We start from the raw sequence: 21,328 nt of genomic DNA, 5'->3' as shown, positions 1-21,328 counted from the left end.
GACAGGGAGGCTCAGTTGGGGGTTGGGGTGGCATAACTGGGCAGGGAAGTGGAAAGCTGGGAAGCCAGATAAGCCAGGAGTTGGGATTCAGAGAAGTAAGTAGCTCTGAAATGACAATAAAATGAGAGTTTCTGTCTGACAGGAAAATCCAAGCTGGATTAGAGGAAAAAGATTTCCAAATCAGAAACAAGAGTTGAAACTCCTGCCTTGATTCCACAGTAATCTGAAAAGGAACAGACTCTGAGATGTTCATATATAATATAATGCAAATTCATTTATGCATTGCCATTTTCCAAAACTTCCTAGCTTCCAAGACTTGAAATTCTGGAGGTTATTTTAATTTCTAATCCTTTACCATCCATATCAAATTTCCCACAAAGCCCGTCATCAATTCCTCCTCAGTTGTGCCTTGAAAATTTTCCCCTCCATTTCCAGGTCCACAGATAGTTACCCTGCACTAATCCTTGTCATCTCACATTTGAGTTAGGCACCCACTGGGCTCAGCCTCCCATATCAACATACCCAGAAGGCAACGGAATGACATATTTAAAGTATTAATAGAAAAAAGAAACTGCCAGTCAAGAATTCTAACCAAAGGAGACATAGAGATTTCAAATATCTAATTTTCAATAATGGATAGATCAATTGAACAGAAGATCAATAAAGAAACAGAAGACTTGAACAATACTATAAACCAATTAGATCTAACGGTGTACATAGAAAATCCATCTAACAACAGAATACACATTCTTCTCATGTGCACATGGAACATTCTTCATGATAGACCATATATTAGGCCTATTAAAATAACTCTCAATAAATTTGAAAAGGTTGAAATTATATAAAATATCTTTTTTAAAAACAATAGAACAAAACTAAAAATCAGTAACAAAAGGAAAACTAAATAATTCAGAAATATGTGGATATTAACCTATGTAATCTTGGACAAAAGTGGACCAAAAAGAAACTACAAACGAAATTAGAAAATACTCTGAGATGAAGGAAAGTTAAAATGAAATATATCAAAACTTATGGTATACAGTAAAAGCAGTGATCAGGGGGAAATTTATAGCTATAAATGCTTGTATTCAAAACAAGAAGGATCCCAAATCAATAACCTAATTTTATACCTTAATACCTAGAAAAAGAAGAGCATATTAAAACCAAAGATATCAGAGGAAGAAAATAAAAAAGATTAGAGCAGAGATAAATGAAACAGAGAAGAGAAAAATAAAAGACTCAACAAAATGAAAAGTTGGTTCTTTCAAAAAAAAAAAAACCTGATAAACAGTTAGCTTGATGAATGAAAAGACACCAAAAAGAGAAGGCTGAAATGATTAAAACCAGAAATAAAAGTGGTGACATTGCTATAGATCTTACAAAAATAAAAGTTATTATAGGAGAATATTATGAATAATTGTATCCCACTTAGATGGCATAGATGAAATGACCAAATTTCTAGAAATATACAAACTACAAAAACTGACTCAAGAAGAAATAGAAAATCTGAAAAGACCTATAAAAAATTAAGAGATTGACTCAGCAATCAAAAATCTTCCAGCAAAGAAAAGTCCAGGACCAGATGGCTTCACTGGTAAATTCTCCCAAATACTTACTTATAGAAGATTAACACCAGTCCTTCTCAAACTCCGCTAAAGATAAAAGAGGAGGCGATACTTCCAAACTCATTTTATTTGGCTAGAATTACACTGATACCCAAGACAAAAACATCAGAATGAAAAAAACTATAGACTAATATACCTTATGACTATACAAGAAAGAGCCCACAACAAAATATTAGCAAAAAAAAAAAAATACAGTAAAATCTTAAGAGGATTATACATCATGAATAAAAATGATTTTTCCCAGGAATGTAAGGATGGTTTAAAATATGAAATCAATATAATATACTATATTGGTATAATGAAAGGAAAACAAAACAAACTCTTTTTTTGTAGAAAAAACATTTGAAAAGTCCAACTCTCTTTCATGATAAAAACACTCAACAAACTAGGACTAGAAGGTAATATCTTCAACAAGATAAAGAGCATTTATGAAAAATCTACAGTCAACATTGTACTCAATGATGAAGAACTGGAAGATTTCCTCCTAAGATCAGAAACAAAACCAGGATGCCCACTTTCACCACTTTTATTCAACATTGTACTGGAAGTTCTAGCCAGAGTAAAAGGCAAGAAAAAAGAATAAAAGTCTCCAAAATTGGAAAGAAAAAGTAAAACTCTCTCTGTTTGCAGATAACATAATCTTGTAGTTATAAATTCATAAAAAATCTACATACAAAAAAAGAGCTTATAAACTAATTCAGCAAAGTTTCAGGATAACCAACATACAAAAATCAGCTGTATTTCTATACACTAGCAATTAACACTGTGAAAAAAATAAAAAAAAACAATTTCATTTATAATAGCATGAGAAGGAATAAAATACTTAGGAAAAATTTAACTAAGGAGGTTCAAGACTTACACATTGAAAACTATAAAAATTTTTTGAGATAAATTACAGAAAACCTAAGTAAATGGAAAAAATATTCCATATTCATGAATTTGAAAATGACACTGTTAAGATGGTAATACAACCAAAAGCAATTAAGAGTCAATGCAATCTCTATCAAAATACCAGTGGCCCCTTTTGAAGAAATGTAAAAGTTTATCCTAAAATTAATATGGAGTTACAAGGGATCTCAAACAGCCAAAAACAATCTTGAAAAAGAAAAAGTTGGAAGACTGTCAATTTCCAGTTTTACGACTTACTACAAAGGTAATCAAAATAGTATACGGAACTGCCATATGAGTAGACATAAACACCAAGAAGATAAAACTAAGACTCCAGAAATAAATTCATACATCTATGGTCAATTAATTCTCAACAAGGGTGTCAAAACCATTCAATGATGAAAGAATATTTTATTCAACAAATAGTGCTGCAAAAGAATGAAGTTGAATCTCACTTCACACCATATACAAAAATTAACTCAAAATAGAGTAAAAATTTAAATATAAGAGCTGAAACTCTTAAAATAAAACATGAGTAAATCTTCATGACCTTGGGTTGGTCAGCTGATTCTTAGATAAGATACTAAAAGTACAAGCAACCAAAGAAAAAATAAAAATACATCTTATCGAAATTAAAATTAAAAACTGAAGTGCATCACAGGACACTATCAAAAAAGAGAAAAGATGACCTAGAGATTGGGAGAAAATATTTGCAAATCATATGTCTGATAAAGGTTTAGTATCAAGAGTATATAAAGAGCCTTACACAACAACAAAAGGGAGAGAAGGAGGGAGGAAGGAAGGAAGGAAGGAAGGAAGGAAGGAAGGGAGAACAATGGGCAAAGGACTTAAACAGATATTTCTCCAAGAAGGTATGCAAGTACATAAAAAGATGCTAAATATCATTAGTCATTAGGGAAATGGAAATTAAAACCACAATAGGGTACCTTCACATCCAGGAGAATGGCTATAATAAAATAAAAAGAAAATAATGAGAGTTCATGAGGATGTGAAGAAATTGGAACCGTCATCTATTACTGATGGGAGTATTAAATGTTGAAGCCATTATGGAAAACAGCTTGGCAGTCCTTCAATAAGTTAAATATAGAAGTACTATATGACCCAGTAATTCTACTTCAACTTATATATCCAAGATAAATGAAAACACATGTTCAAACAAAATCTTTTACATGAATGCTTATAGCAGCACTCTTCACAATAGTCAAAATGTGGAAATAAGGTAAATATTTATGAACAGACAACTGGATAAGTAAAATATCCATACAATGGAATATTATTCAGCCATAAAAAGGAATAGAGTACTGAAAAATGCTATAATATGGATAAACTTCAAATACATTGTTAAGATAAATAAACCAGATGTAAATAAACACATGCTATATGTTTCCTTTTATACAAAATGTTCATTAAAGGTAAATCCATAGAGACAGAAACAGATTTCTGGTGGCCAGGTGCAAAGGAGAAGTGGAATGACTGTTTAATAGGCATGATATTTGAGGTGGGGGTAGGGGGAGTGATGAAAATGTTTTGGAACTAAATAGAGGTGATAGTTACACAATATTGTCTGTTTACTAAAAGGTCATTCAAATGTACACTTTAAATAGTTAGTTTTATGTTATGTGAGTTTTACCTTAATTTAAAAAATGGAAAAAAAAGATTAATGAACACGGGATACAGAATATGATAAGTCTGGGTAGAGGCATGATGGTGGATGAGATAGGAATAGAAGGGACCTATTATTAGATATAGGTTATTGTCAAGAGTGAACTTATGTTCCCACAGCTAACATCATATTCAATAGTGAAAAGTCATAAGTGTTTTCTTTAGGATCAGGAACAAGACAAGGATGTCCACTTTCACCACTTTTTTTTTTTCAACATAGTATTGGAAATCCTAGCCACAGCAATCAGACAAGAAAAAAAAATGCATCCAAATTTGAAAGGAGGAAGTAAAATGGTCATTATTTGCAGATTACATATCATATAATAGAGAGCCCTAAAGAGTCTATCAAAAAACTGTTAGAACTGAAAAATGAATTCGGTAAGGTAGCAGGATATAAAATTAATTTTTGAAAATCAGTTGCATTTTTATACACCAATAATGAACTATCAGAAAGAGACATTAAGAAAACAACCCATTTAAAACTGCATCAAAAAAATAAAGTACATAGGAATAAATTTAACCAAGGAAATGAAAGGCCTGTATTCAGAAAATTTCTTTGAAGAAAGAAATTGAAGAAGATACAAATAAATGGAAGCATATACCATGCTCATGGATAGGAAGAACTGACATCATTAAAATATCTATACTACCCAAAAGGAATCTATTAAATTTAATCCAACCCATATCAGAAAGCCAAGGGCATTTTTCACAGAACTAGAAAAAAAAATTCTAAAATTTATGTGGAACCACAAAATACCCCAAATAACTACAGCAATCCTGAGAAAGAAGAATGAAGTTGGAGGTATCACACTTCCAGATATCAAACTATACTACAAGTCTATAGTAATCAAAACAGCATGGTACCAGCATAAAAACAGACACACAGATTAATGGAACAGAATAGAGAGACTGGAAATAAACACATGCCTCTATGCTCAATCAATCTCTGACAAAGGAGGCAAGACTATTCAATGGGGTATAAACAGTTTATTCTATAAATGGTGTTAGGAAAACTGGACAAATGTATACAAAAAAGTGAAACCATACTGCCTTCTTATATCACATACAAGAATAAACTCAAAATAGATTAAAGACATAAATATAAGACCCCAAACTATAAAACTCCTGGAAGAAAACATAGGTGGTATATTCTCTGACATTGCTCTTAGTAATATTTTTCCAACATATCTTCTCAGGCAAGGGAAACAAAAGAAAAAATAAATGGAACTACATCAAACTAAAAAATTTGTGCACAGGCAAAGGAAACCATCAACAAAACAAAAAGACTGAATGGGAGAAGATAATTTGCTAATAATACATCTGATAAAGGGTTAATACTCAAAATTTGTAAAGAACTCATACAACTCAACACCACAAAAAACAATCTAATTTAAAAATGGGCAGAAGACCTGAATAACCATTTCTCCAAAGAGGACAGATGGCCAATAGACATATGAAAAGATGATCAATGTCACTAATAATCGGAGAAATGCAAATTAAAGCCACAATGAGATATAACCTTACACCTGTCATAATGTCTATCAATAAATCAACAAACAAGCATTGGCAAGGATGTGGAGAAAAGGGAACCCTTGTGCGTTGTTGGCGGGGTTGCAAATTGGTGCAGCCACTATAGAAAGCAGTATGGAGTTTCTTCGAAGATTTAAAAATAGAACTACCTTATGACCTGGAATTCCACTTCTGGATATTTTTCTGAAAAAGTCCAAAAACTCTAGATTGAAAAGATATATGTACCTCTATGTTCATTGCAGCATTATTTACAATAGCCAAGATATGGAAGGAACCTAGGTGCCCATCAATAGACAATTGGATAAAGAAATGGTGAAATATTACAATGAAATATTACCTAACCATAAAAAAGAATGAAATCTTACCATTTGTGACAACATGGATTGACCTAGAGAGCATTATGCTAAGTGAAATAAGGCAGAGAAAGGAAAATACCATAGGATTTCACCAACATGAGGAATCTAAAGACAAAATAAATGAACAAATAAAATAGAAACAGATTTATAGATACAAACTGATGCTTGCCAGATGGGAGGCAGTCAGGGGCTGCGTGAAAATAGATATAGGGATTAAAAAGTATGAATTGGAAGTTATAAAAATGGTCATGTAGAAGTGAAATACAGCATAGGGAATAGAGTCAATAATATTATAATAACCATGTATAGTGCCAGGTGGATACTAGACTAATTGGGGGGATCGTTTCATAAATTATATAAATGTCTAACCACCATGCTGTACACCTGAAACTAATATAAAGTAATGTTGAATGTCAACTGTAATTGAATAATTTTTTTAAAGTACCACTGAAAAGGTAGTACAGTTCCCAATTTTTCCTCCTATATTTCCTGGCCTGGACCCAAGGCAGCACAAAACTCTAAACTTGGCACTGTGTGCACAGAAAAAAAGCTTCAGGAAAGACCCTTTTATTCTGACTCAGGAGCAGGAAAGGGATTCCTAACACTTTGAAAGAGTAGAGGGAAATCCTCTGTTTCTTTCCCCTTTTTCTGTTTTCTCAAGCCACAGCCTCCAGACAATTTGGTGGTAGAAAAATTTTGAAGGAGAGGGAACTCTTTCCTGATTAGAGAAGTTGTGATCTTTGGAAAGTGGAACCAATCCCTGTTCCTTTTCCTTTCAGTGTGCCTTCCGCCACTTGGCTTCAGTTGCAGGCATCATTGCAGAAAGTGTGCTCAGCATAGGGCAACTGAAACCCAGCTTTATAAACAAAGGACCAAAAAGAGGAGGCCCAGAGTGGAAAAAAACTAGAAAAATCACAAAGGAAAGAGATCCCATAATGTACCATACTAATGTAAGATGTTAATAATAGGGGAAACTGGCTTTAGGGTATGCAGAAAATCTGTACTATCTTTGTAATACTTTGGTAAATCTAAAGCTGTTCTAACACTGAAAAAATTTTTTAAGTAAATATTTATTCTGGTTCGTTCATTCCTGTATTCATTCACTTCACTCGTTGATTTATTTACTGAGGACCTATACTATGTCCCAGGCACTGCTCTAGCTAGCTTCTAGAGATACAAACAGCAAAAAAGAAAAAAAAATGATTCTTGCCATCAAGTTGCTGATAGTACAGTGGAAAATGAAACAAATAACACCAAAGGGTTGTTAAATTATAGAAGGAAGAAGTCACCACTTTCAAAATTAAAAATTTGAAACACTGGCATGCCTGTGTTTGTCCTTACTGTGGAGAGTGGAGAGCTTACCCCATTCCTAAAATGTAGTAACTATTTAATTCATGTTTTCAGAATGAACGAGGGAATGTGATGATGAGTGGACGGGTGCACGCATGGATCCCTGTGCAGGTAGGGTGGACCCTACGCAGGAAAGTCACTACTTTCAAAATCAAAAATGATCTCCTTGAATCTTCATTATAGAAGGAAAATCTTTGAGAAGTTAAAGGCCTAGGCTGAAGACCATATAATCTGGCATTTTGACAACCAACGAGCAGGATTTCCAAGGAGGAGCAAAAAGCAGCTCTGGAGCCAAAAAAGGCAAATCCCCAGCTGGAGGCCCAGCCTCCCAGACCCAACGGGAACAGTTATCTGAGTCTAGGCTTACAGAAGAAGGCCAGGTTGGCTGTTGGCTCCCTGCAAGCCATATTCTTAATGGTGTTATCATCACTAAATAAACAGTACTCATTTTACAAAAGCAAAAACACTCACCAAGGTAAATATCTACATGAAGTAAAAAGAAAGCCAATATGGGTGTGTTTAAAATCACCCAGTAACTTTAGAGGAAAAATTAGGCAATTGGGTGGGATGGAAGTGTTACATAAGACTGGCCAGTTCATCTCCTAACACAGGGTAACCTTGGTGGAGGGCAAAAAGTGGGGAGGATTGCATCAGCCCAACTGTTATTAAATAATCATAAATTGTGAGTGCTTCTATGGAATTCCCTATTCGACTAATAATAACTCTGCTGTAGAATGACTTTAATTATTTATTTTTTATAGTGACATTAATAAAATCCAATGTTTCAAGCTTATAATTCAACAGTAAGTCATATATATATTTTACTGTGTGTCCACTGCCCATAGTTAGATTTCTTTCTGTCACCACATATTTGACCCCTTTTATGACTTTTAATATTTTTTAAAATATTTTTTTAACAGTTGACATTCAATATTGTATTAGTTTCAGATGTACAGCATAGTGGTTAGACATTTATATAACTTCCAAAGTGAACCTGCTGCTAAGTCTTGTACCCACCTGACACTATGTATAGTTATATTTTTTACTATAATCCCTAAGCTGTACTTTACATCCCCCTAACTATTTTTTAACTGCCAGTTATACTTTTTAATCCCTTCACCTTTTTTACCCAACTCCCAAGCACCCTCCCCCGCCAATCTGGCAACCATCAGTTTATTCTCTGCAACTATGAGTTTGCTTCTGTTGTGCTTGTTCATTTTTTTTTCAGATTCTACATGTAACTGAAATCATATAGTATTTGTCTTTCTCTATCTGAACTGTTTCACATAGCACAATACCCTCTAGGTCCATCCATGTTGTAAATGGTAAGACTTCATTCTTTTTTATGGCTAAGTAATATTCCATTGTATGTATGTCCTTTCTCTTTATTTCCTGTACATCTTTTGTATATTTTTCATTTGCAGTAACTATGTGCTTCATAGGTACCAAGCTATGTTTACAGCAGTCTATTTTAAGTTGATAGTTGCTTAAGTTTGAACACATTCTATAATCACTACCATTTTTACTCACTCTTGCCACGTTTTTTTTGTCATTATTTTTCACTTCTTTTGTGTGCGTTTGTGTGTATGCCTTAATTTACCTTTGTAATCACACATGATCATCATTCTTTTGATTTTTAACTTTTTCGTTAGCTTCAGTGTTGGTTGATCCACTTCTTTTATTATGTGTTTGCTTTTGTCAGTGAGAATGTTTTTCTTTGTGACATTATCTTATTCATACTTTCTTCTTCTTCTTAAAAAAGTTCCTTTAACATTTCTTGTAATACTAGTTTGATGGTGATGAACTCCTACACCTTTTTCTTGTCTAGGAAGCTCTTTATCTGTTCATCGATTCTAAACAATAGCCTTGCTTGGTACAGTAATCTTGGTTGTAGGGCCTTGCTTTTCATCACTTTGAATATTTCAAGCCAATCCCTTCTGGTCTTCAAAGTTTCTATTGAGAAACCAGTGGACAGTCTTACAGGAGCTCCCGTGTAGGCAGCTAACTGCTTTTCTCTTGCTTTTCTCTTGCTGCTTTTCTCTTGCTGCTTTTAAGATTCTCTCTTTGTCTTTAACTTTTGGCATTTTAATTGTGATTTGTCTTGGTGTGGGCCTCTTTGGGTTTATCTCGTTTGGGACTCTACATTTCCTAGGCTTGTACGTGTATTTCCTTCATCAGGTCGGGGAAGTTTTCTGTCATTATTTCTTCAAATAGATTTTCAATTCTTTGCTCTCTCTTTTCTGCTGGTACCTGTGTGATGTGAATGTTGGTATGCTTCATTGTTCCGGAGACCCTTTAAGCTATCCTTTTTTTTTTTTTTTTTTGGATTCTTTTTTCTTGTTGTTCTGATTGGGTGTTTTCTGCTACCTTATCTTCTAAATTGTTGATTCAATTCTCTGCTTTATTCACCTTACTGTAAATTCCTCCTAAGGTATTTTTTATTTCAGTTATTGTATTCTTCATTTCTGAATTGTTCTTTTTTTAATGTTTCCTATATCTTTGTTAAAGTTCTCACTGGGACCATTGAGCATCCTTATAATCAGTGTTATAAACTCTGCATCTGATAGATTGCTTATCTCCATTTTGTTTAGTTCTTTTTCTGGAACTTTGTTCTGATCTTTCATTTGGGATGTTTCTTTGTCTCCTCATTTTGGCTGCTTCCCTGTGTTTGTTTCCATGTATTAGGTAGAGCTGCTATGTCTCCCAGTCTTGGTAGAGGCCTTATGTAGGTAGACGTCCTCTCGGACATAGTGGCACAGTCTCCCTGGTCACCTGAGTTGGGTGTACCAGTTATGTCCCTTGTGTGGGTTATGTGTACCCTCTTGTTGTAGTTGAGCCTTGATTGCCGTTGGCACATAAATGAGAAGGACTGACCTTTAGGCTAATTGACTGTGAGAACTAGCCATGACTACAGTGAGGAGCTTTTGTGCAGGGGCTGACCGTATAGAGCAGGATTTGCTTTGGCAGGACTCTGCTGCTGCACAATCTGCCTTTCTAGTGTGTCATTTGTGGAGGTGATTGAGTGGTGCTCTGGTGTGGTCTGAAGCTAGTTGCCAGTTATGTTGGTTCTGCGGCCTGTGGCGAGGGGCTCTGACGCAAGCCAAGTTTAGCTGCTGCCTGTGCCCTGCTTCAGGCCACTTGATATGAGCTATAAAGTGATTTTCAGATGGTTGCCATTTGTGCTGGGCTTGGAGGTGCCTGGAAGAGGCTAAGCTGTGAACAAAGGCTGGCTGCCACTAGTGCTGGGCTTGGGGCTGCTTAGGAAGAGGTATGGGGCACACCAAGGCCAGATGGTGCTTGTTTGGGGTTTGTGAACCTTTGAGAGATTTTAGGAAAGTCCACAGCATGAGCCAAGATAGGCCGTTTGTATAGAAAAAATCACTAGAACTGGGTAAGGCAAGGTCTCAGAGAATCATCAGGGCAAAGCCAATAGTCTTAGCCAAGGTGATAGATACTCAGATGTGGTGCTGACCTGCATGTACAGCCTGGGTGGAGGGGAAGGGCTCAACAAAGGAATCATGGCTTCTGCCAGCACTTCTGCCAGGGAGAAAGCTGCCCCTCCAGCCTTTGCACTGAAGCCAGACAATTCAGTCCCCCGCTATATGCCCTGGCACCATTTGAGCTGCTGCCCAAGCACTGAAGCTCAGAGTGAGTAGCGGGTAATCCACAGGCTCTTTAAGAGGGGTGTCTGGGGCTCCAGCAGCCCTTCATCTTGCTTAGCCACAATCTCCCCTACTTTTCACATCCAGAGTTATAAGGCTTCTCCGCTCAGCACTGGAACCCTTGTTCCTCAGGGGAGACCTCCACAGCAGAGATAGCCCTCCTGATTTTTAACCGCCACACATAGATGTGGGATCAGCTTATTGTGCATCTCCACCCCTCTCAAGGTGGCTTCTTCTGTATAGCCTTAGTTATAGAACTTCTGTTTAGGTATCCTTCAGACAATTCTCAATAATGGTTCTGTAGTTTAGTTATAATTTTGATGTGGTCATGGAAGAAGGTGAGCAAGCATTTACCTAGTCTGCCATTTTGACTTAAAGTCCTTGACTTATAATATTTTGAAAGTAGAAAAATTACTGAGTCAAGCCTGTGAATCAATCTGTAGCTATTAATATGAATATTAAATATTAAATATTCATGGTTTTGGGGAATTAGCCATCACCTCTATACCTCTTCAGTTAGAAGGTGGCTAGTATGTAGACATCTGTCAGCATCCCTAAAGATTAAACATATGCACATAGCCTCTATTTTGAAATAAAATATAATGGCCATAGTCAGTCAGTATCGATTAGTTTCATTTTTTTTCAATTGGTTTCATTTTAAAAACTGAAGATTATCTCAACTGACCTCATTAAACTTATAGAAATTTAAATATCATGTCCTTCCCTTTAAAGTCAACTCACCATAAACTCAACCACACAGGTGGGAAATCTGGGAAGTATACAGATTGATAGAAAACCATATGACTTCAGTACATACTTTACTTAATGGGGAAAATTTTTGACCTAAAGTTTCACAAAAGCTATGGTAGAGTCATCTCTTTTCCAGAATACAGTTTCTTCACAAAACAAATCCCCATTCCAAACACCTAAACATGGACTTGGAATATATTAGAAGCAAAAATTGTAGAGAAAGAGAATTATAGTCATAAAGTAATCTGGCTTTAGTATTTCTCTTGCTATTCGGTCTTTCTCTTATTTACCCTAGAAAATATTTTGGTAATAATGAATAGCATTGTTGGGGGTTTAAATATTTTAATTGAAATAAGAATCAAAAATAATTATTTAGGTGATTTTGGCCAAACCAACCCTCTTATTCAAGCACTTATTCCAAAAATAAACAAAATTTGGTCAGAAATGTTTCCTGTTTAGAAATATCTATATAATGGGCTCATTTGGGAGTTTCAGAGCAGATTTTAAAAACCTATGTGAAAGCAGCCTCTCATCTCTACTCTGTGCCTGATACCAACTTTCCATATTTTAAGTATATGTAGATAGTCTTGCAGCTTAAGAAGCACTTCTACAAGTGTCAGCTCATTCAGTTCTCACAGAGTCAGGCAGGGAGATGTCCCATTTAATGGAGGAGGAAGCTGAGGCCCCAGAGAGAAACGGTGATCTGTTTTGGGGTATACAACTAGTAAGCGACACCACACTCAAACTCAGCTTTTTCAACTCCACGTTTGGTCTCCTCTTCCTACATTGTGCTACCTATTAAAACTGCTTCAACTTTTTCCTAATTCAATATAATTGAACGTAATTACAAAGTAACAAACTGTTTTTACTTATTTATTTGCTACCAGCTCTGCTGATGTCTTCTGCTACCAGAGATTAGAAAAAAAAGGCTTTCACACTTCATCTGCAGAACTACACCCAAAGGGTTCTTGGACAATAAAGCATTCTACTGCTCAGTATGATCTACTTCAATTGGCTTTTGAGCTATAAGGATAACTTGTACCATCAGACACTATAAAGGAAAAAGGGACACTGTACTCAGCCTGGGCTTAGAACTTACAACATAAGCCAAAGGTGTTGCCAGCACTGTGGCTACCACCTAGCTCCCCTACCACTCCCATCCAGGCAGACCTCCACTACCTGCCTTAGAACCGAAGCACTAACTGAAGTGTTATCACCTTTTCTTTCCTCTCCAGTCCATTCTCCACCACACACACCTTCTGAGTCTACTTGGGGCTCTTGTGGTTTCCTAATAGCAGCCTCAGCATCACCTCCCCACTTGTTAGAAATGCAGGTTCTGGGGCTCCTCCCTAAAATCAGGAATTACGATCTATACTTTTAAGTCCCTCATTAATTTACAAGAAATTAAAATTTGGGAAGCACTACCTTAGGAAAAGGGCAAAGCAAGTGAACTTCCTTCTGTTTGATTGCCACCCCGTGCTGTCCTTGGGTACCAGTTCTTCAGGCCAAGTTCAAACCCTCCAGCACCAGCCCACCTACTCACCTATTCCCCTAGCATACCCAATTCAGTTAGGTTTTATGGTATAGCACAATAGCTTGGGCTACTTTGCACTAAAGTGTGACTAGCGAATAATGCCTACCAACAGTAGGCACTTATGGAACGTTATTCAGAGAACACAGTGGTAGCAAGAAAATTTTAAAGTCAGAAAAATTTGGATTTGCATCTCAGCTCTCTCAATGATCAGCTGTGAAAATCCCAGAAGATTAAACAATGCTCTGAACTTCCATTACTGTTTCTGTAAAATGGGGGTAATATCTGCCTTACGAAGGGAGTAGACATACTCGAAAGCATCTTGCATACCATGCCTGACACACAATAACTGTTCTCTCTTCATTTTGAGTGAATGAACTATTATATCAGAAACGAAGTTCAGAAAGGAAGTTCAAAAGAGTGTTGATGCAAATAAATACCTAGCTGGTGTCATTCCAGCCAGTATGGCCACATGGGAGACTTTTTAGCGTAGATTAGCATTCCTTGTGACATAAAATTGTATCTGCCAACCACCATCAGGTTAGCTGCACTGGAAGTCACTCACTGTACACCTCCCACCTGGTAAGTTCTCTTGCACTAACTTATATTTCAGGTCCTCTGATTCAAAAGTTCTTTTCTCTTTGAAGAAAGTGTTTAATCATCAAATTAAGTTGCCAAAAATATTAGCAGTGGTGGAAGTAGGTTGAGTTTTTTAAACTGAAAGAGGTTCATTTTTAGCACTTAAAATATCACTTCAGCAATATCATTAATGTACAAATTATGAACTAGAATTGTTTTTATTATTCAGTGTAACTGGTGAAATTATGCTTTACTTGATTTTTAAATTGTCAGTTTGAATATTGACTTTATTTAAGGAAATTAATATGAAAAATTTAAATTAAAATACATTGAAATAATTTTAAAAGGTAATCCTAAATCAGACTGGATATCTTATAAGAATTATAATGTTTCACTAATTTATTAAACAAAAGACAAAGAAAGCACAAAAGTTGAAAAATGTACATTTAACTAAAATAAAAATTAACATTTTTGTCAAACAAGAAACAGCATAAACCAAGTTAAAAGGCAAACCACCACCTGAGAGATTTCCCAACAAATATAGCCAACGAAGAAAGTCAATAAGAAAAAGACAAACAAATCAATAACAAATATAAGCAAATAATATAAACATGCAATTCCCAGAAGAGCAACCCCATTGTCCAGTAAACATGAAAAGATTTTCAGCCTTACTAATAATCAGGAAGAATGCAAATTACACAACAAGAAGCTACCATATTACACTCCTATAATGGACAACAGTGTTGAAGTATGACATTACCGAGTATTGGAAGGGAAACAGCACAATAGGAACCCCATATCCTTCTGATAGAATTGTCTAGTAAACTCACATGGCCACTTTGGAAAGCAGTTTAACATGAGCACCAGGCACTGCACAGGTGGACCTCATCTACCTCAGAGTAGTGTTTTCCACCTGACTGCTGAGCAACAGTAGGACCTCTAGGAGCTTGTTAGAAATGCAAATTCTCTACCTTAGCCCAGACTTACTGCCTTACCGGGGTGCATTTTAAGAAGCCCTCTAGCAGATTCTGAGGCATACTCAAGTTTCAGAAACACTGTCACAGAGAAACTCTCACACTTGTGTTCTCACCTGTTTCAAAAGGACATCATGTCAAGATACTAGGAACATTCTCTAGGAAGGCCATTTGACAGACCTTGGTTCACTAGGACAGGGTGTCACCGAGAGTCAAGGGACATTGTGCAGACAATCAGATTTCTTCAATGTAGATGTACATTTGCACAAAGAGGTACACACAAGGATGTAGGTATAAAAATAAAGCATTTAAAAGTCTAAACAGCTGACAACAGAAGAATGGGTAAAATGGTACATTACATAGCAGTTAAAATAAATGAAGTAGAAATACTTAAAATCAGCAGGGACAAATCTTGAAAATATTATGCTGAATGAAAATAAGCAAGTTACAGAATGACATCTATAGTATACCATTTAACATTAAGTTCAAATCTCACTCCCCAAAAGTCAATGTTATGTTTGCATAAATAAATAACCTCCTATGTGAAAATATCAGGGATGTATACCTGGGAAATACATCTACTGATCTCAAGATAATGATTATCTGAGGTCAAAAATAAGAGGAATGGGTTGGAGGAGTACAAAGAATATCAACTGTAAAATTTTTGTTTTTTAGACAGTTCTTTAAAAAGCTGTAAAACATATGATAAAAGGTTAATATTTGTTAAATCTGGGTTGGGGTAAAAGATATTGCTTATATTATTGTGTATTCGTGCATATTTGGAGTACTTCGTAATAATTAAAAAATTTTAAAGTAGTATTTAATAATATTTGTGACTATTAGAAAACCTTATTTCCACATGAAAAATATTTCAAAGCCACAGCATCGAGAAGTAGGGCTTTTAAAAACTGAATCTTTGTGACATCTAGTGGTAGTGGAAATAGTTACAATTTAATAACACAATTAGAAACAACCTTGATTCAACATTTTATTAATATCTGAATTCTAGGTTTAATTAAATTGTTGCGAATGTTAAAAGCTTATACTTTTGTTTTTATTTGTGTTTCCAATGGTCTATGCTTGAATATTTTTAACGGAACGACACTTTGACATAGGTTATTATCTTGTACATATTACGTGGCTCAGCCACTGGTCTCCTGAAAAATGCATCAATTATGTCAATTCTAATGTCCCCCAAATAATGCCCCCTCCCCACTGCTGCCACCTGACTCTCCAAGTCAGTGAGAGCAGCAGGAAAGAGCTCTGTGCTTTTCCTTTAAATCCTGCTACACACCAAGCTGGCAAGGTGTCTCTTCCTGCCCCAGACCTGCATCTCTGCATGATTTTTCTAAGCTTTTGATGGTCCCACCATTGGTCCAGGTCCCAGGCCCTTCCTATGTCTTTTACATTTATATAATCAGCTTTCAAGTCACTACAGAAGGTGTAACCCACCATTGTTTTCTTTACATTCCCTACCAAATTGTGAATGACTTGAGAGAAGGAACCGTGTCTTGTACCTGTGTTCCCCACGAGAACCTAGTAAGTACAGTTCTTAGCATATACTATAGGTACACAATAAATGTTCACTGAATTAATTTCCACTGCCACAACCCAGGTTCAGACCTTTATTACCAGAAGCCTAGACAATGGCAATAATAGCATTCTAAGCGAAAACCATTCTTAATACAACCATTTGAGCATCTTAAAACATCTCTTTACAACATAACACACTTTTCCCAATAAGGTTATTCAATGTACAAGTCTCATTTCCATTCCCATTGTCAGCAGATACCGTCTAAACCTCTTAGCTTGTAATATAATATGCTTCACAATCTTGTCCAGATCAATGTTCCTGAAGTTCCCTCTCACTACATCCCTGCATGGATCTGCTAATCTTCAAGCACCCTGCAGGCATTCCCATCTTTGTTTCTCTGCTCACATTTCTCCTCCTGCTCACCCACAATCAATTCTGTACCTTTGTTCTTTGTGGTTTTGTTTTGTTTTGTTTTGTTTTGTTTTGTTTTGTTTTGTTTTGTTTTGTTTTGTGCTTTGGTCCCTCTAGCTGACTTCTCTCCATGTAAAAGTTAAGAGTACTAACTACCAAACTGGTCATTGGGAGCCTGCATCATTATTTACCTTCTTGCCTGTGCCCTTGCTCCCCATCTAGAGGAGTGCTCCTTGATGACACTGACTATCTCTCCCACCAGTGTGTGCACTCCAAAACTGGCTAAGTCCTCAGAGAGGAGCCAACTAAGAGAGATTTGTCAAAAAGAGGGAAATTAGGTAAAGGATAAAGACCATTGATTGCAATTGGGATAAGCCCTTATAATCTTTAACCCAGAAATAGCTGGCAGGTGATTCTGAATAACATGTTAAATCAAGCTGATCATTTATATTTTGACAAGGGGCCGAAGACAGTAACACTAGGAAAGTGACGAGCAAAGAAATCTATCACCTATGGCTTTGGAACATAAGAGAAAGAAAAGTATTAGTCTCACTGTATTAGACTAAAAGTATGATAACCACAAAAGGTAAAGGATTATGACCACATTAGAAATCAGGCACTTGGATAATAATGAAGCCGCCTACGACACTAAAGAAGTGAAGAGGGGAAAAAGCTCCTGGTAGAGGCTTTGGCATTAGTAAGTGCTCAATGTTAGGCTCCTTTTCTTTCCTTCACCAACTTCCTGCCTGACTCCTCCCCCCCCCCCAGTCACAAGCTCCCTCCTGTCCTACCCTAGTCCTATATAGTGTGTGTTCAAGCTGGACAAGAGGCATCAGCCCTGCTCCTAATTTACAGTCAGACTCCTTGGTAGGACCACAGCCTTTCCTAAACACTGCTTGGCTGGGCCAAATCTTTGCAAAATCCTGTCCCACAAGCTGTCTCTCCTACTTTCACTTCCTCTCCCCCACTCCATTGCTCTATTCCTGGACAAGAATCAGCTTTGAACAAAGCCACTCACCTCCTTCTCTAGAGCAACACTGCTGTCAACCATCTGCTAGTGAGCATGGGAGCCACACACACTCCATTGCTGTTCTCACTTGACTCTATACCCCCATGGTCTGGTGACATTCTACCAGTCTCTTTCTAGGTTTCTAGGACACCTCCACTACTCACTGACTCTGAGCTTGTTATGGGCTATTGTAGAATGTGATTTAAGAACTCTGATGAGGTCTCTACTTACCTAGTGCAGTACCTAGCATGTAATAGCAGTAGTAGCAGTAACAGCTTCACTCTCTGTTGAGTGTTTACTAAGTGTCAGGCAATGCTGGAAAAGCTTTATATGAATTAAGCCATTTAATCTTCTTAACAACCCTAAGGGGTAGGCACTATTACTTTACTTATTATACAGATGAGGAAATTGAGGCGCAGAAGGCATGCATAAATGTTTTAGAATGAATAGACTTCAAGTGGGCTCACAGAGTCGTCCAACACTTGTTTTATTCACTCATTCCCCTGCCAGATATTTTAAAATTTGTCCTCACGTAAGTACCTGACCAACTGCTGCCCTTCTCTCCTCTACCAAGAGATTCAGAGGTATACATTGCAAACTCTGCAATGCACCAAATGTTCATCTTCTCCGCTCAAACTATCTTTCTCTATGTCTTCCCCGTTCCCTTCAAAAGAGAAAAAGGATTTGCACAGTACTTTCTTCTCTCTGTAATTTTGTTTCACACTGAAATCATCTGGAACCCCGCTGAGCCACACCTTCAGTCTTTCTCTCTCTACTCCTCAATGTTCCTATTGCCAAAACACAAAGAAAGCCTCATTTCTCCCTAAGAAGGCAATCCCTTCTCAACCCTGCTACATCTTCGAATCACTCTCTTCATCACCAAATTTCTCTAAAAAATAGCTTTATGATCTCTTTATCAAAATTCATGACCTTATCTACATGGTCTGAATATCACCTTCACAACCTTAATAAAAATGGTAAAAAGTTCTCAAAGGCCATTATGGGTCTTCCCACATATCACTCCCATGTCTCATGGCAGATGCTGGTGTCCAGTGCCTCCATGATCTGGTTCCTAACGGTCCCTCTAGCCCTATCTTTGGCTAGTTTCCTTCACATCCCCATGGGTTTCATGTATTCAAAATTCACCTCTCCTTTATGGTTCTTCTAAAGGTTCGTTCTCTCTTGAAGCTTGCTCAAATTACACCCTCCTCTAGATGTTTAGTGCCTATTTGTACCAGTTAATAATTCTTCATGTACACTGCCTCATATTATATGTGGACACTTTATCCTTCTTAATTATAACTTGCTCTTAATTATAAGAGCAAAATTCATGCCTTATTCTTATGTTCCCATAGTAATTGGTCCAGGACTGGAACAAGGCAAACAGAGTGCCTAGGGAACAAAATGTAAGAGGCTCTCATTCTCAGGTCCGTGTATTGCAGAGTCAGCACTTAATTTTTGTACCTTGTTTGCCTCACCCTGGACCAATTCTGGTAACTAGTGTGTCTCTTTGATGCAAACCAAAAATGAATGAATCTATAAACCCATGAATCAATAAGATGAAGATAGTATAAATAATTTGAGTAATGATTACTTACCTTAAAATGATTACCTCTGTTGGAAATGAGATTGGAGATAATGGGCATAAATGCGATCACCATCAGTGATTCTAAAATTGACTGTGGTGATGATTGTACAACTCTGAATGTACTAAAAACCAATGAATTGTAAATTATTTATTTTAGCCATACCAGGAACAGCATGAGGATGAAAACTAATAGAGGAAAAAGGCAAAACCAAGAGGGAGCCAAGTGAAGGGAGTTGGAACCTGAAACTATCATGTTTAGACTGGTGAAATGGTAAGATTAACACTCATTTGAGATTTAGTGAAAAGCATATTTATTGCACCTGTATTTTGATGATCTGTTATATGAGAAAACATCATTTTATTACCTATGTTTAGATCTTTTATATCTCTCCATTCTTTCATCCATTTCCTCCTCCTCTTCTGTTATTCTTATCTTCCACAAGACCAGATCAGCAGAAAAATCTTGAATACTTCAACCAAGTCCAGGGTGTCATCTAGTAACAGAACAGGAGCCATTCCCCCACCCCTCTACACCACCGGGTGGGTCTTGCTGCCATTAGTAAGAAGCTATAAGGCAGGGGTCCCCAAACCTTGAGCTGTAAACCGATACTGGTCAGTGGCCCGTTAGGAACTGGGCCGCACAGCAGGTAAGCAGTGGGCAAGTGAGTGAAGCTTCATCTGTATGCTACTTCTAACATTAACACCTCAGCTCCACCTCAGATCATCAGGCATGAGATGCACCCATCCCTGGTCCTCCCAAAAGATTGGGGGCTGCTGCTATCAGGCCTAGATACAGACTCAATGTGGTTGTCTGCCTACAGACTACAGCCTTGCCCTAGTCCCCATGGGCAGTGGGTATCTGCTCTCTCTGTGAGTCATCTCCCTGCCAGACAGGAGCCTCTTCCCACACACCAGCCCATATCCCTGGTACCCGATCACCTGCTGAATCTTCAGGAACACTCTTTCCCCAAAGGTTGAACCTATTTTCCTCTTTTTTACCCTTATTCTACCTCCCTGCACTTACACCCAGCTCTGGCTGGGAGCTCTTCAAACAAGACTACGCCTTGCTCCAGAACCATGCTTCACCCTGTGAATTGCCAATACTCAGAGACTTGCTGTCAAATCTCAACATCAGACTACACCCTCTGGAGACTGGCAGGGGCTATGCTGAGTCAAAGTGCTTTCTGAGCCTGCCCTTCTTCCCACACCCCTGAACGATGGTGCTGGCATAGGCTGAGGCTGTGGCCCAGAAGGACACGATGCTATTTTGCTCCCTCAGACACTCTTTTCCTGGGTAGACTGAATGCAGGTCATCCATACTAGGGACACAGTGTCTAGTAGCCTGACTGACACAGAAGGCATCTCTCCAGGGCACCTGGGACTTTTTTTTGTTCTCGAAAATGTACAGAACTGATATAACAAGATAACTTTTTTTTTAATGAAACCAATATTTCTCCATTATTTTTCCCCTTTTTCTTTTCCGATTTAAAAAGCAACTAGGCTGTTCTGTTCTCTGGCCTCAGGAAAGGTATGTTATAACAAAACACCAGCATTTTTTTTTAAAGGAGCCTCTTCCTGGCTTTTATTTTCCATGCCTATACCCTTCTTTAAGGAACAGGAAAGTTGCATAACATAGATTTGGAAGAATTTTATAAAGGAAGCAAATTTCTCCCTAAAGTTCAAGGCTAGACCTGAAACTTCCAAGGGAACAAAAATGTAGCAAGGGTCCACAGACTGCTCAACATTCACTCAAAGAAGCACTCTGCGTGGCCTGTACCCAATGCAGTTTTCTCTTCAGTGGTAACACAGTACCTTTGCCCACTGATTGTTCCCGAAAAAATGATGCTTCTCTGTATCC

This window comes from Rousettus aegyptiacus, unplaced genomic scaffold (genome assembly GCF_014176215.1).
Source record: "Rousettus aegyptiacus isolate mRouAeg1 unplaced genomic scaffold, mRouAeg1.p scaffold_m13_p_6, whole genome shotgun sequence".
Taxonomy (NCBI): Eukaryota; Metazoa; Chordata; class Mammalia; order Chiroptera; family Pteropodidae; genus Rousettus; species Rousettus aegyptiacus.
The sequence above is the reverse complement of the archived record's forward strand: the minus strand, read 5'-3'. Positions refer to the sequence as shown.